Raw genomic sequence first — 18039 nt, 5'->3', positions numbered from 1 at the left:
TAAAGTCTAAGAAAGGGCAGTGAAAGTAAATTATTAACCCTAGTGATATACAAACATCGTTAATGTCATTTTATGCTGATATTAAAATAAAGGTTATCACTATTCGGAATTCAGAAAAATACACATATGTAGCTATTAAAACAAAGTTACTTTGACAACTAAAGTGGTGAGGTTGATTGTAATCCAAATGTATTAATATGAAATTAAATGTGTGTGTCATGTATGTATGTATGTGTGTACATGTCAGGACACAAGCTAATAGAAACATCTTAGGAAGGATGCACTGAGTCTAGCGCAAAAGCTCCGAGAAGGACAAAGGTCTTTCACTCAGCGTGCTGTGGACCAAGATGTGGCCTTGGCTTCACTCTCATGCTTCCTGACAAATCAGTATGCTTTAATCTAAAAGCCCTGGAAAATATATATTACTTGTAACCAGGCAGATTTTTTTGCAGAAGACCTTGACTCGGCTTTTTCTGAGACTGTGATCCACTGTGCTGCGTGCGCACTGCTCTCACCAAGTCTGTAACCTCTACTAACCTCCTGGGTTCCGCTAGATGATAAGAGCCTCACAGGTCCCAGAATAAATCATAGCATAAGACTGTAGTCCGTCTCAATCTTACCAGGCTCTGCGGTCCAGGTTCAACATTGACTGAGAGCGGTGATCTATAAGTATACATAAGCTGTTCTGGTTTGGATCTGGAATTTTCCCCAAAATCTCAAGTGCTCCACGGTGGGGATTTGGGAAGGTGATTGTTGATTGGCTCATGAGGGTCTGCCCTCATCAGTGGATCAAGCCTCTGGTGGCTGAATGGACTACCGGGAGGTGGGACCTCTCGTGTGCTTCCTCACTCTCTTCCTAGCTGCCCTTAGCTGAGCCAGCTCTCCTCAACCATGCCCGCCCACCAGAAAGTTCTGCCTTGCTGGGTTCCACAGCCAGAGATCGGACCTACAGAAACACGTCAGCTACAATCAATCTTTCCCCCTCTCAGCTGTTCTTATCAGGTATTTTAGTGACAGTGACAAAAAAAAACAAGACATAAGCATATATGATTTTTAGGTAATCCAGCAATCTTCTGTGGTATCACATATATTTGAAATTTAAATAGGATTGAATGCATAACACTTTTATCCATGAAGATGTAAAATGAGATTTAACCGAACTCTAAGCACATCATACTTGTAAGCAAGGTATAGAACATAGTAGGAAAATGAGGCTCCAAATTATTTAATGTGCTAGTGAGGCCCTCTGCAACTTAGTGAGATCCTGTTTCAAAATAAAGAATAAAAAATAAGAAGGACTGGCAGGGAAGCTGTGTAGCTCAGAGGTAGAATGCCTCTGGATTCAATCCCCAGTACTGAAAAAAAAATAATATATTGTATCAAAAATCTTTCTTTTTTTTTTTGAGAGTAAGGGGATAGAACCCAGAGGCATTTGATCTTCGAGCTACATTCCCTGCCCTATTTTTTATTCTTTATTTTGAAACAGGGTCTCACTAAGTTGCGGAGGGCCTCACTAAGTAGATGAGTTCATCCAGGAACTGCGGTCCTCCAGTCTCAGCCTCCTGAGTGCTGGGATTACAAGTGTGCACCACCACGCCTGGCTCTGTGTCAAAAAAACTTCCTAATTAAAAATCATATAAAGCTCTCTATGTATTTTAGTTATTAACATAGTGATGAACAAATGATATGCAATATCATAGCAATAATATAAATCTGAATTTGGAAAAGAAAAAGTTACAAGATCCTCATTGAGTTATATGAAATTATAATGCTATAAAGCTTGTCCCACTATAGAACAAGGTGATCTCTGAGATTACACGGCAATGAATTCAGAACTATAAAAAGGAAATATTACTTCACAACCTTTGGTTAACCTGTAGCTCCAGTTCCACAGGAGGTCATAAAATCAAATTCTGCGGTTGGGTTTAAAAGCTGGATAATTTTATAGCCACTCATAATATCACGGTTCAAGCTCATTGCTTCCAGCAGCGGAATAGAATTCTTTGCTCATTTATCTGAATAGACTTCAAGGCAAGAAAGTAGGCGGCCGAGGTATTGTCTTAAAGGTTAAATGCTGGTTCCTTGGCGTTCAATGACAGCTGACTGCCTGGGCCTCTTTTCTAGGGTGCATAAGAGAAGGGAAGGTAAACAGAGGCCGCAGGAAGCTGCCTTTGGAAGCAGAACTTAAAATCCTCCAAGACTGATTGTCAGGTTTCTGAGCCAGGTGGATCACCCACCCGCAGCTGGCCTGGCACTGATGCATGCTGGGTCCTAGCGTCCGCATCCAGGCGGCATCGTGGTGGTCTTCCAGTTCCTGCTTGGAACTTCTTGGTGCTTCAGTTTATGAGGCTACTTCTAGTACTAACTATATGTTTAAAAACATATACAAAATAGCTATGTCCTCTCCATGCAAATTTTCAAATTGCTCTTTAAGATGAACTGTCCGTTTATTTTTTAAAAAAATTTTTTTTGTGTGTGTGGTACTGGGGGTGGAACCCAGGGGCTTTCTACCTCCACTCCCAGACCTATTTTCTATTTTATTTGGAAACAGGGTCTCACTAAGTTGCTGAGAGCCTCACTAAGTAGCTGAGGCTGGCTTCGAACCAGTGGGATCCTCCTGTCTCAGCCTCCCAAGTGTGGGAATTATAATCGTGCATCACCACACCCAGCTAAAAAAGTTTTTTTTTTAAATTGCTCTTTCCCAGCTGGACGTGGTGACACATGCTTGTAATCCTAGTACTTGGGAGGCTGAGACAGGGAGGATCACACAGGTTCGAAGCCAGCTAGTGAGGCTCTCAGCAACGTAGTGAGACCCTGTTTACAAATAAAATAGAAAATAGGTCTGGAAGTGTAGCCTAGAGGTAGAAAACCCCTGGGTTCCACCCCCAATACCACCACCACCAAAAAAAAAAAAAAAAAAAAAGCTGTTTCCTGCGTCCCAAACTTTGTCCACCAATCTTTGTGTGTGTGTGTGTGTATTTGTGTGTAACTGGGGATGAAACCCAGGGGCATTCTACTTCTGAGCTACAGCCCTAGCCCTAATTTCTTTTCCTTTCCTTTCCTTTCCTTTTCTTTTCTTTCTTTCTTTCTTTCTTTCTCTTTCTTTCTTTCTTTTTTTTTTTTTTTTTTTTTTAGCAGGGTCTCATTAAATTGCTGGGAGCCTCACTAAGTTGCTAAAGCCGGCAGTGAACCCGTAATCCTCCTGCCTCAGCCTCCCCAGTACTGGAATTACAAGTGTGTGCCGCTATACCTGGTCTTCACAGATCCGTTTTTCTTCCAGTTTCTTCCTGAAGTTATCTTTGCTGTTCTCCGATGAAAATGGCAGTTCCTTCCAACCACCCCTCCCATTCCCCTTGTACATCCAGACTATCGCCATTGGTATTGGTACGCATCTGTTTCTACTTCTTCTAAAAGTATGTATGAATACATTTGGGTTACCTCTTGCTCAGTTAGTCCCCTTGCAGAATATAAAATCCTTCACCCGGAGCTGTGCCCAAATCACATGACCGTGTGGGTTTCGTAGCATCACTTCTAATATCTGCAATGTTCCAGTTGTGCGGTACACACCTGTAGACATAATTGAATGGACGGGGCTTGATGTTATGTGAGTATATCCTTCCTCGGACAATAATGCATGCTAGGAATTACTCTTTGGCATAACTGTTAGCAGTATCTTTATCTAAGCCTTAACTCTCCGCTTCCAGCTGCCAGTGTTTTCTTTCTTGCTTACTTTGAAGTTCCCAATTCTTCAAAATAATAAAAAGAAAATTAATCTCTATTAAAACTACTTTTCTTAGATACAGTATTCATGTAAAAAGAAATATGGCAGTAAAAATAGGTAAATCAAAGAATGCTGAGACTGTTCTGATTTTAAACAGTTTTGTGGTTGTTTCTGGGTAGCGTTGAATAAAGCACTGAAAATATCATTTTGTTAACCTGCTTCTTCCATCTAGTGGCAAAAAGCAGTAAGAAACAAATGTCCTAAAAAAATTGAAAAGCAAAGAAAAGAAAGAAAACATGATCAAATAGCTTTAAATGCCATTTTAGGAAGTACAGATGATGACAGCCCAACATCCAGTGTTTAAATTATAAATACATAGTAATTACAAAATATAAAAATAATTTCAGCAAAATGGCAGTGTGCAGCTGGGATAATGGCCAAAGTCACTTAAGTCCTATGTGTGTTTGCATACTTTCACAAAGACCCACTACCCGTACAAAGCTATGCGTTGCCTCATATTCTACTACGATTGATTTGTTTGGGAATATATAGTTACAGATTTGGAACAAGTTGTTGGATGACTGCTTAGAATTCCACTGATCTCGGCTGTGGGCATACGGCTACTGTGCTATTATGTTTTAAGAGGTACATTTAGGAACCACAGAAATTGAACCGTCCCATTGGAATTGCCAGGTAAAATACTTTTGCAGTAATAGCAGTGAAATATTTTATGACCTGAGGTCTGGGGTCAACTGGAGGAAGAGAAGAGGCAAAGATTTAAGGATGGAGAAACAGCTGCCCTCATTGTTAGAGCTGCCTCGAAGACATTAATGAAAACTAATATGCAATGCATATAGCATAATTGTGAATTCTCTTCACTCACAAAGGACACTGGCTTATCCCTCATACATGAGGTCTGACTGCCCTTCTAATACTTTGTTTGCCTCACTGCAAATGCAATTAATGTTTTAGAAGTTAAATGTGGGTTATACAGAAGTGGAAAAAAAATTCTCCAGACAACAAGCTTTTTCCCTCCCCCTGTAATGGTAATATAAATTAAAAGCTGTCGAAGTTTTTAGATATGTTTAAGGAGCATGACCACCTCAAACTCAATTTTTTTTATTATTAAAAGAATACAAATTAGTTTTCTAATTTTCAAGATGAGAAAAACCCTGCCTAACACCCTTGCCACCGAAGCAGATTTGAGTACAGTCAGGGATTTTCTACTGGTTTTCTCCTTCCCCTCAACTGGAATCAGTCCAATGTTTTTATCTTCTTCTCTGTATGTGGAAGTAGTAGGAAAACGGGGAAGTAGAGTGGCAACAGAAAGGAGGGGTTGAGGCAAAGAATATAGGGTTGTTGGGCAACTCTACCCCAGAAGACAGGCGGGAGGTGGTCTCAATATCCCCAGTGTACTTGTGGCCAGTCTCCCTGGATAGGGACCAGGAAAGAATGCCAACTAACTGTGAGATTTTTTTTTTTTGATCCATTGCCCCTGTGTAGATGGCCCAGCAGCCAACAGATTCAGAAGCCATAAACAACTGTTTCCATCTGGCACCAGCAAGAGCCAGAATAGAGATGGACTCTGGTGGCCTGAAGGGATGGCTGACACCTATGGCAGAACACACACACACACACATCTTTGCTCATCACAGAAGCTGGAAATGTGTGGATCCCTCTCATGTTATAATGTGGTTTGATACTAAAACTGGAGGCTTTGATATTTAAGATTTCATTTCACAATGAGTAAGTTACTTAGGAGTGGATTTCAGGAGAGCTATATGCATCATCACTGGCATGAGTATTTTATTCATTATTCTGGGATCAAGCAAGGGAGAAGAGATGTTATACAGTCTCCAGGTTAGGAATGAACACTGCTGTAGGGTTTCCTGGGCTGGAGTCTCAGCCGTCATGTATTAGTTCTGTGAACCTGGGCAGGTTGCCCCACTTTTTTTAGTCTCAGTTTTCTCACCTATAAATAGGTAAAAGTGATCATTCTTACCTTACACAGCCATTATGATACATTAAATGGAAAATGCATAGAAAATATGGGACGAATAATACTAAGTGCTTGATAGATAGGAAATACTATTTGCAACGTATCTAATATATATCAAGATTTTGTAGTACTGTTATCTTTCTTATAATAGGTAATATTTATTTGACATAAATTCAAAAATAAATTCAAAAGTGCTCTTTTTAGTGCAAATGCTTTCTCAAAAGTAGCTTACCTTTGTAAACAGGTATGGTGATATTTAGAAGCAGTTTTCAAGGTTGCCTTCAAGTCTTTGGGTAGCCAGTTAGCAATTAATATTAATATTTATGTTTGGTGGGGGTTAAATTTCTTAGAAAACCTTAGCTGAAAAGTTCAAGGTTATTGCAAGCAATCTTAGAAATGTAGCTTAAGAAGTCAGTACTTGGGAGTCTGAGATAAGAGGATCACAAGGTTCAAGACAAGCCTCAGCAGTTTAGGGAAACCCTGCTTCAAAATAAAAAATAAAATAGGGCTGGGAGTGGGACTCAGAGGTAGAATGCCCCTGGGTTGAATTCCCAGTAACACACATACACAGAATATAGATTAAAAAGAAGCAGATGAGTAATTAAAAAGAAAATATCTGCTGAAGAACTAGCATAGGGAGATAAAAGGATAACTAAAAACTTTTAGAGGACTTTTGGGAAGATGGCAACGGAGGAAAGCTGCACAAATCAGTCCTGCTGACACCTGATCTCCATAGCCTTAAAAACAGCGTTCTTACAAAAGAAAGAAAACAAGTAAAAAGAAGCAGAAAAAAGTTCTAGAAGGCAGGCCAGAGAGCAGAAAAGGACTCAGCCAGCCCCTAATGGCTGCGCTGTGGGCGCCGTGGCAGCCGGCACCATCTTGCCTCCACACAGACCCACAGGTAAACAACCAACTACTTGAAACGAAGTACGCGGCTGCAGTTCATCAAAATTGTAAGCCATCAATTAATTCCTCCTGTGCAAACACCTACCACAACTTGCAGCAGTGGTGGCTGAGCTTGCCGCACCCTCCAGAGATCCAGACCAGCGCTCAGCAACACTGTTCAATCCCCATGAGTAAGTGAACCCGCTGTCCGCTTGGGAGAATGCCCAGTGGCACTCCCAGGGACTTGGGGGTCTGAGACTTTGAGATTCAACCTGGCATAAGTGGGATGGAGTCTGTTGTTGGAAACACCAGAGGCTCAGACAGACTCGGGCTATGTATCAGTGGAAAGTGTGGAGAGAAACCTATGCTTAACACTAGATCCAACTACTGGGATTTCTTGGATCACCACAGACCACCCACTTGCGGTGAACAGGTAGAAGTCAGACCAGACCAGCCCTAACTGTGGAGAACAGACACTCTTTAGTCCCAGAGCCATCCACCACCTACACAGGCAGAGAAGGACCCAGCCTCCATATCCGTGGGAAGCATGGTAGTGACCTCTGCTTAACAAGAGATCCAGCCCCATTGATACTGGCATCCATAGACTGAGAAAAACTCAGAGAACCAGGCTTGCAGCAGGAAAGGTGCCAGTGGCACTCGGTATCTGCACAGAGAGAGATTGCGGAGGCCCAGTTAAAGAATATTCATATATTTGTAGGGTTGCATTATTTGTTGTTTTTATTTCTTGTTGTGTGTGTATGTGTTTGTGTGTGTGTGTGTATGCTTGTTTGTTCTCTTCCCAACACCTCTCCCAAGCTTCTTCCCTTGTACATACCTAATCTCTTCTCTCCATTCCTTTTCACTTTTCTTTCTCTTCTCTTCTTTGTCTTGTATTAAATCCACTTTATATCACTGTACTAAATACTCTACACTGGTTACTAGAATACTACTACATATTTGCTATCTCGAATCTCGACTCAATACTACCTTACCAAACTCCTACTCTCATTCTATTTGATCCCATCTGTGGCTTTACCCTATCCTTGCATTTACATCACTTCCCACCTCACTCAACCATCACTGTTGAATACAGCACAACTTGCCCTTGGATATACCAGCTGACACCTAGAGACTGAAAGAATTCTACCAAAAGCAACAGATACAAGCTTCTGAAATCATGAGGAGAAATAACAAAGAATCAATGATCTCCCGTAACACCACAATAACAGAACCTGACAACACGGAATGGCAGACATTGCCAGAAGGACAAATCAGAAATGTAACTGTAGAAATAATACAGGACTTCTGAAAAGAATTTAGAGAGAGTCTGAAAGAAATAAAGGATTAAATCATTGAAGTAAAGGCATCAATTCAAACTATAAACAATCGAACCACATGGAGAAAAGAATCTTGCTCTTAGAAGATGATCACTCCAAATAGTATATAGTTTTTTTTTTTAATTTTATTGGTGCATTGTAATCATACATCTTAATGGGGTACAAGATGGACACATACATGCACACATTACCCAATTAGCTCTTACCCAATTCCCGCCCTATTCTCTGCCCCTCCCTCCTTCTCATGTTTGGCTTAGTGATTGACATTGATATGTTTGTTTCTGTACATCATGTGCATTAGCGATTTTCCCTTTTGCCCCTCCCATCCCCTCAAGTCACCTTATTTGTTCATATGTTGTATCTCCTTCTTCATCTAGAGTTCCCCCTATGACCCATTTTCTCCCTAGCATTCGCATATTAGGGAAATCATATGATTTCTTATTCTTTTTGTGAATGACTAATCTCACATAGCATAATGTTCTCCAGTTCCATCCATTTCCCTGTAAACAATGTAATAGTGTTTATCTTTATGGCTGAGTAAAATTACATTGTGTACATATCCCATAGTTTTGTAACCCATTTATCTGTTGTTGAACATCTTTGCTGGTTCCATAGTTTGGCTATGGTGAATTGTGCAGCTATGAACATAGATACACGTGCATTAGTTTGGTAGTTTGGTTTCCATTCTTTTGGGTAAATACCCAGAAGTGGTATTGCTGGATCATATGGTAAGTTCATTTCCAATTTTCTAAGGATCCTCCATACTGTTTTTCCAAAGAGGTTGCACTAATTTGCAATCCCACCAACAATATTAGAGTTCCCACTTCTTCACATTCTCACCAGCATTTGTTGTGGTTTGTGTTTCGAATGACTGCCATTCTAGTTGGAGTTAGGTGAAATCTCGGGGTAGTTCTTACTTGTATCTCTCTGATTGCTAATGATATTAAGCATTTTTTCATGCATTTATTGGGCATTTTAATTTCTTCTTTCACGAAGTGTTTATTTATTTCACTTACCCATTTTGTATTGGGTTGTTTTCTTAGTGCTGAGTTTCTTCAGTTTTCTGTAAAGTCTAGATATTAGTCCTTTATTTCAGGAATAGATGACAAAAATCTTCTGTCAGTTTTCAGTAGAGGTTCTTGATAGTTTCCTTTGCTGTACAGAAACTCTTCAGTTTAATGCAATCCCATGTATTTTTTTTGCCTTTTAGTTTTTTGTAGCTTTGGGGTCCTGTTGAGAAAGTTTTTGCCTGTGCCTGTGTTGCACTGTTAGACCTATACCCTCTTCAAGCAGCTCCAAGTTATCTGTTCTAATTTTCAAGTCTTTGATCCATCTTAAGATTATGTGATTTTTGTCTTTGGTTCTGTTGATGTGATGAATTACATGAATTGACTTTTGTATGTTGAACCAGCCTTGCACCCCTGGGATGAACTCTACTTGGTCATGGTGTATGCTTTTCTTGATGTGGTTTTGAATGTGTGTTGCTAGTATTTTGTTTAGCAGTTTTGCATCCAAGTTCATCAAAGATATAGACCCATAGTTTTCCTTTCTTGAGCTGTCTTTATTTGGTTTTGGTAGTAATATAATGTTGAATTCATAGAATTATTTGGGAGAGTCCTGTTTCTTTCTATTTCATGAAATATATTGAGGATTATAGGGAAGAGCTCTTCTATAAAGGTTTTATAAAATTCACTTGGGAAACCATCTGGTCCTGGGCTTTTCTTTAATGGTAGGCTCCTTAATGCTATTTCAATCTCTTTGATTGCTATTGGTCATTTCAATTTTTTATATATTCTTGACTCAGTTTATGAAATTTGTATTTATCTAGAAAGTTGTCAATTTCTTCCATATTTTCCATTTTGTTGGAGTATGGTTTTTCAAAGTATTTTCTGATCATCTTCTGGATTGCTACACTGTCAGTGGTAATATCTCCTTTTTTATCTCTTATCTTCATAATTTGGGTTGATTCTTTTTTGTTGTTGTTGTTAAGTTGGCTAGTGGTTTATCTATCTGGTTAATTTTTTAAGAAGCCAGCTTTTGGTTTTGTTGATTTTCTATATTTTTTTATTCTCTACTTCATTGATTTCTGCTCTGATTTTAATAAGTTCCTGTCTTCTACTGGCTTTGGGCTTGGATTGTTCCTGATTTTCAAGGGCTTTGAGATGTGTCGTTAGGTTATTTATTTGGTGAGTTTCTGTTCTTATGTGAGTACTCAGTGCTATGAATTTTCCTCTTAATACTACCTTCAAAGTGTCCCAAGGTTTTGATATGTTTTATGTCTATTTTCATTTGTTTTTAGAAATTCTTGATTTCAATCCTTACTGCTTCTATGACTTATTCTTCATTCAGCAGTGTTATGTTGAGTCTCCACATGTTTATGTAATTTCTCTGGGTCATCTTATAGTTGATTTCTAGTTTCATTCCATTATGGTCTGAAAATACACAGGGAAGTATGTCACATTTTTTGAATTTATCAAATTTTCTGAATTTTACTCATCCATAAAAACACACAATTATTTCATTTACAGGGAAATGGATGGAATTGAAGAACATTATGCTAATTGAGATTAGTCGGTCACAAAAATAAAAAATTAGATGCTTTCCTTAATATGCAGAAGCTAGGGAGTAAAAGGGCCATAGGAGGAACTCTAGACAAAGAAGGAGATACTATAGTTGAGCAAATAAGGTGACATAACTGAGGGGATGGGAAGGGGAAGAGGTAAATTCTCTAACATACATGATGTACATTCACAAAAATTATCAGTCAGTAAGCCAAACATGAGAAGGAGGGAGGGAGAGGAAATGTGTTAGGAATTGGGTAAGGGCTAATTGGGTGATGTGTGCATGTATGCCCATACCATTTTTTTTGTCCATTAAGATGTATGCCTACAATGCACCAATAAAAACTTAAAAATAAATAAATAAAAACTTTTAATCCCTGAAAAGCATGGCTATTGTGAATCTCTAGAAGTATTAGAGTCTATAGGTTGTATGATATTTTGAGCCTAAAGAAGAAGAAATCCATACCACAGCACTCAACCAATTTCTGTGCCAGGTAAGTCTGGGTTAGAATGAAACTGTGATATGATATAAGAATTTTTGTAAAAATCTATTTAGAGAACAGAGGTATATTTTCACATTTTGATAGAACACAGGCAATGCTAAGTACCTATTTGAGATTTAATGTTTTATTCTTTGAATCAAGAAAAAAAAAAGAAACTGCCAAAAATTTCACACAACTGCATCTGAGTTACAATGCCCACTCCCACTCATTGTTTCTTCTGAAGTCATCTCATAATTATTAATTGATCCTCTTTAACATGCAAGTTATTTTTGAAGTACTCTCATGACCACAAAAAATACAAAAGAACTTTAAAACATTTAGATACCCTAAATGAAAGGGTTTTTCATTGTGTGGAATACAATTGCTTTTATTTCTACATATAATCACATGTAAAATCAGAAGTAATAGATATGCTCAAGTTTTGACTAAAACCACTTGCCTTCACATAGACTATTTTTTCAGAAGTCAAACCTCTCGTCATTACTTACCACAAAAGACAAGATATCACGCAGGACGTTCTTCAGTGGTTCTAAATTTTTCCTCTAACTCTTTGTTAGCAGAAGAGCCTCTGGCATCCAACTTTCTTTCCCATATTTTGAAATAAAATTCTTGTATAAATTTCTCCAGGTATTCCTGAAACTTAACAAGTATTAACCACTCAACAACCATTTAAACATAATCCTCCACAATAAAACTGAACTTATCTAAAACTCCAATGATTAGAAGTGTTGACCATTATAATATGTTCCATTTATCTACAAAGACTAGTAGTGTGTTTACTGTATCAATTTTATTATAAACATATGGCAAAAAAGGAAAAGCCAGTAGAATTTTTATGGAACAGAAAGAATTATTATCCTTCTTAACAGTCACTTTCTCGTAAGATTTCTGAAAAATGATAAAAACAGATGAAATGCCCCCCTGGAAAAGCACAGCTGTCAGTGCCTCCCTGGCACACCACACAAGGAATTAGAGTCAGGATGGCCTTCCTTTTCAAAGGACTGAAACAAAAATATATTTTCTACCTTACTTGCATCTTAGTGTCTACTATCAAGGTTAAGGCATTGTTTCACCATTTACCAGAAAGCTTATGATTAATAATATTTACCATCTTTAGTTGCTCATTTATTAATAATGGTGACAGATCTCTGTGGCAAATATATGGTCAGAGCGAGGTGGCAAGACCAATAGCACACAGCCCAGTTCTGAGAGGATCATTTATAGTCAAAATAAGCAAGTCTTACTTCTTTTAAAGTTTCTTGTTCTTTAAAAAGAAAAGAGCATCACTCATGAAAAGAGACTACTTATCTTTTCAATACTTGCTTAAGTTTAAAGTAATATTTTCAGCAACTCTTGTCATCCTTAAGCCTTTAATATGACATTTGCTCTATATTCTGTTCTAAATTTGGGATCATATCTCTGTGAATTAAATTATCTTTGACAAGCATTGTGGAGCGTGTCTATAATCCCTGTATTTGGGAGGCTGAGACAGGAGGGTCACAGGTTCAAGAACCACCTCAGCAATTTGTTGAGACTCTCAGCAACCTAATAAGACCCTGTTTTAAAATAAAAAAAAAGGTCTGGGGTTGTGGGTCAGAGGTAGAATGCACTGGGTTTCAATCCCTAGTCCCATAATGAATGAATGAATGATAAATAAATAAATAAATAAACAAATTAGAGCTGGGGGTATAGCTCAAAGGTAGAATGCCCCTATGCTCAATCCCCAGTACCAAGGAAAAAGAATAGAACAAGAAACAAGTTTAGTATAAAGACATTTTTTCTAAGTCATTTGAGAATAAGTTGCCAATGTGATATCTCCTCATTCCTAAATAATTTATTTGTATTTTCTATAAATAAAAACATTCTCTTCATAGCACAATATCAAATAGCTACCAAAGTCAAGAAATTAACATTGATAATTACCACCCTTTATTCTTCAGAACCTATTTGAATATTATTAGATATCCCAATAACGTACCCTCAGCTCTATATTGTTTATTTTCAAACAGGGTCTCACAAAATTGCATAAGGCCTCACTAAATTGCTGAGGCTGGCTGCCAACCGGTGATCCTCTCCTCTCAGCCTCCCAAGTACTGGGATTACAAGCATGTGCCACCACGCCCAGATTATTTTCTATTTTGAAACAGGTTCTCACTAAGTTACTGCGTCATGGGCTTGAAACTTCCATACAATCAGAGCAACCTAGGGAAACCATCAGCAACTTTGAGAGACCCTCTTTTAAAATAAAAAGAGCTGGGGGGGTATAGCTCAAAGTTGGAATGCCCTGGGTTCAAGCCCCAGTACAACAAATAAATAATATTTGAAAATACACACTTAGATTATGATCTTTTAGATTGTTTTCTTCTATATCAAATTCTGAGATTCTTTCTCTCTCTCTTTCTCTTCCTTTCTTTCTTTCTTCCTTCCTTTCTTTCCTTCTTTCTCTATTTTCTTCATACTAGGGCTTGAACTCAGGACCATTGTAGCATAGAGCTATATAGCCCTCAGCCTTTTAAATTTTTATTAATTTATTTATTGTGGATCCGGGATGGAACCCAGGGACATTCGACCTCCGAGCTACACCCCCAGCCCTATTTTTTATTCTTTATTTTGAAACTGGGTCTCACTGAGTTGCAGAGGGCCTCACTAAGTAGCTGAGGCTGTCCACGAACCACGACCCTCCAGTCTCAGCCTCCAGAATGCTGGGATGACAAGTGTGCGCCACCACGCCTGGCCCCCAGCCTTTTTAAACACATATTTAGAAATAGGGTCTGGCTAAATTGCTGAGGCTGGGCTCCAACCTGTGATCCTCCTAGCTCAGCTTCCCGAGAACTGAGCATCTATGATAAACTCGACTTCAGCACGGTTTTTTTATCCCTGAGGTCAGCCCATGCTTCCTAGATGAGGAAGTTTAGAACTAATATTCTCCAGGTGCCCCAAAGGCACCATTGATCTAGGACAGTAATCACTTCTAGGCCTAATGCTTCATGCAGAACCAGGCAAATTCAAACTATACATCAATGGAAGCCACAGGGTTGGCATATTTCTTATAGAAGATTTGATTTGTCCCCAAACAGAGTGAATAAACAGACTTGTCATCCTTTTTACCTTGTTTCCTGGGATTTTTAGTGCTCTTGGCAGGGACTGAAGCTTTTGAGGGGCATTAGCTTTCCATAGGCATCTCAGTTCTCCCCTCTTCAGGTGGCTGTAATAGGCCTTCTGCTCCTGCCCAGCAAGAAAACCCTGGTCATCACCAGTCAACACCAATGCTCTCATCCAGCTGCCTAGGTTGTTGCAGCCTTGATTCTTAGATTTATCAGTTGGTATTTCTTTTCGTGTGTGTGTGTGTGTGTGTGTGTGTGTGTGTGTGTGTGTGTGCGCATGTGTGCATGTGTGTGTGGTCCTAGAGATTGAACCCAGGGCATTCTACCTCCAGCCCTATTTTTATTTTGAAGCAGGATCTCACTGGGCTGATGAGGGTGTCACTAAGTTTCAGAGTGCCTAAGTAGCTGAGGCTGGCTGTGAACCTGCAATCCTCCTGTCTCAGCCTCCTCCCAAGTACTAGGATGACAAGTGTGTACCACCACACCCAGCTTACATTGGCTGATTATTAGTCTCTCACATGAAAATGACTCAGATATGAAAATTTGTAGATTGTCATATTTAATATTTGGGGAGGCTGGAGAGGAGCCAGACAATTCTCCCATCTTCCTGCAGCCTGTGATTTTCTTTTATAAATGATTTAAACAAGGCATCATAAAGGGTGGCTAAACACAGGAGCCATCAAGTTGTCATGGGTTGAGATAAGAAAAGATGGTAGGGCAATCATGGGACAAGCCTAGAGGAAGGAAGGTCTGCTTCTGCTGGTAAAGGAAGTAGACCACACTCTCATCGACTCTCTCTCATTGATTCCATTGGGTCCCTTGGAATTGGTCTGCTTGCTTGTGGACTAATCCCATTCAGCCAGTACCGTGTACACAGTCTGAGCTAGTCCAAGATGTTAATATCAGTGTGCAGTTCTAAGATGGCTGTCAACAGTGAAGAGGCCCAGACCTTCAGTGTCAAAGGGCTACGGTTCTTGGTTGCTTTGCTTTGTTGAGTTGGGGCTGCCACAGTTGCCCATTTAAGGTTATACTTGTTACTGAGGCACTAAGAGATGCCACATAAACCCCTAGGAAGGACACATTCTTTCCTGCCTACATAAATACTTGTAACTCCATGTGTGGTAGCCAGGGTCAGCAATCCCTTCCAATACTATTTGCCTAAGGAATTGTTAACATAAAAAGCCATAGGAACCTGGTGGTTCTCATAGCTTGGATTTCAGTGAACTGAATCTTCTAGTGGGAGCCTTCCCACCCTATGTTCAGTCCAGATGAGTAATTGCCTGCATTGCTATTCGTATAAAGGAATACCAATATCCTGGTTCTTGGGTCATGAGTTCAGTTCAAGTAAGAGCAGTAGCCCACTTTCCAGGGTAATTTCCCTAGCTTGTCCTTCATTCAGCTCTTACTAGGTCATTTCATCATTCTATTAGGCTGCCTGCTCCAGGCAATGCAACACATCGAGATCATCATATCTCACGGGGGTGTACCTATTTTCGTATCTCATCTCCCATTAAAGAGGCTAGTTGATCTGAAGTGATATGTAGGACTCCACGTCAGTAAATCAGGCATTCTCCAAGTTTCAGGTGGTGGTGTTGGCGGAGGCACTGTAGGCATGGGGAACGTTTCCAGGTCTGAGTCGGTATTGCTACAGCCCAGATGAATTGATGTATTACTCAAATAGGAGTCTGATGTAATCGACTTGCCTCCAAGCGCCTGGCGAGTTTTTTCAAGAGAAAGCACCACATCGATGTCTTGTTATAAGTCTGGGCTACTGAGAATTAGAGCATGCATGACTAACAAGCACAGTGATTCAGAATATACACTACTAGGCCCATGCATGGCCTCTATCCCAGCCTCATCGTTATTCTGTTCATGGATCCGAGCTCCGACATCTTAAGTAACCAGCACCAGGCTTCAGGGATGGAGATAAAGATCCAAATGCCCATACATTCACCAGAAGCCGGCACCCCCAGCAGCGCACTGTGCTCCTCAGAGACTCAGGCCACAGGACAGTTAAAGTAACCGCATTTCTCAGTGGACAACCGCCCAGAGCAGCTATGGGGACCCCAGAAGGCTAAGATCTGGCAGCCCACCCTTGAGGAAGTTTCCTACAGACACAGGAAAGGCCCATAGTGCCCAGGGCATAGTACCCACACAGGGTCACAGGCAGTCGCTCTGGCAAGGAAAGTGCACAGCACAGGACCAGAAAGCATAGAGCACAGGATCAGAAAGTGCAGAATCCACACCTGGAAAATGCAGAGCTGAGGGCCTGAAAGAGCAGAGTCCATGGCTGCTGAGTGCAGAGCCCAGGGCTGGAGAATGCAGAGCCCAGGACCAAAGAGCACTGAGCCCAAGGCCAGAGAATGCAGAGCCCAGGGGCAGAGAGTGCAGAGCCAAGGGCCAGAAGACACAGAACCCTACGCCTACACAGAACTGATTTACAGTGACACCTGCCACCCTGATACCTGAGCACAAAGCAGTCAGAGGTGAGAGAGGGGTGCAAACACTCATAAAGTGGGTATAAAAGCTGACAGTAGGTTACAGAGCAAATGAGAGATATTGGAACATACTCCAGAATCTCCTATAGTGAACAGACATACAGGCCCTCTATATGTAAATTAGCATTACTGCTTTTTTCTGGTTGGTTTTTAGTCTTTGATTTATTCTTAAAATTGTTAGTTTGTGTTGATTATTTTGTTATTATATGCATGTTTGTTTGCTCCCTCCACCATTCCTTTTATAAGCTTTCTCCCTCTATCTTATCTACTCTCTTCTCTCAAAACTTGTTTCCCTTTACTGTATCTCCTTGTTATATACTCAAGCTATTTAATATCTCCATTTATAAAAACTCTATACTAGCTATAAGAATCCTACTATATCACCATCTCTCATTCTCAACCAGATACTAACCTTATTATACTTAAATTCTTACTCAATTTACTCATATCATCTACTATACCCTACTCCTGTACCATCAATCCAGCTCCTCCCCCTTCACCTAACCCTCACCATTGGAAAAAAAACCACACTACTTACCTGTACATGAACATGCTGACACCTCTAATCCCTACTGTTAAGATTGGGTCAGACAGGTTATCCACAAACTCACACATAAAAAGAAGATGCCAAGTCAACAGAAACATAAACCCGAGAATTTTGAAAATATGAGAACAAGGAACAGTGAGGAAATAACAAATCTGTGGAAAAAGGAAAATCACAAATACTGACCTACAAAAAACTTAAGAAGGAGAATTCAAAATCCTGATCTTCAATATGATGAAAGGCCTCAAAGTAAGTGTACAGTAAATGAAAGAGTAAATTAAGATGTTAAGAAAGAATCAGAAAGAGGCCTGGAATGAAATGTGAGTCAATAAATGAAATGAAGACAGCAATAGAAACTCTGGGAGATTTGATGAAATGGAAAACTATTAGAAGACCATTCAAAACTGAAAGCACAATCAACAGTGTACAGAAGTCATTATAACAACAGAACCTAAACATCCAACAACTAAGGGACAATATGAAATGTCCTAACTCACGAACAAATGGCACTGAAGAAGGGTTAGAGGCACAGACCAAGGGTATCCATAATCTCTTCAGAGAAATAATTTCAGGGAATTTTCCAAACATAGAAGGAGACATGGACGTCCATGTACAGGAGAAATACAGAACACCATTAAGACAAGATCAAAGAAGGACCTCCCCCTGCCATGTAATAATCAAAACAACCAACATAGAGGCCAGGGAAAGAATCTTAAAAGCAGTGAGAATAAAAGAACAGGTGACATTCAGGGGCAAAACAATAAAAATCACCTCAGATTTTACAACCCAAGTCATAAATACCAAGAAAAGAGAGACTGGTATAATGTAATCCAGACCATGGAAGAAAACAACTTCCAATCAAAGCAGGCAACTCCACAATTCTTACT

The sequence above is a fragment of the Muscardinus avellanarius genome (assembly GCF_963383645.1).
Source record: "Muscardinus avellanarius genome assembly, chromosome: 6".
In the NCBI taxonomy this organism is placed as follows: Eukaryota; Metazoa; Chordata; class Mammalia; order Rodentia; family Gliridae; genus Muscardinus; species Muscardinus avellanarius.
This window is presented reverse-complemented; position numbering follows the sequence as displayed.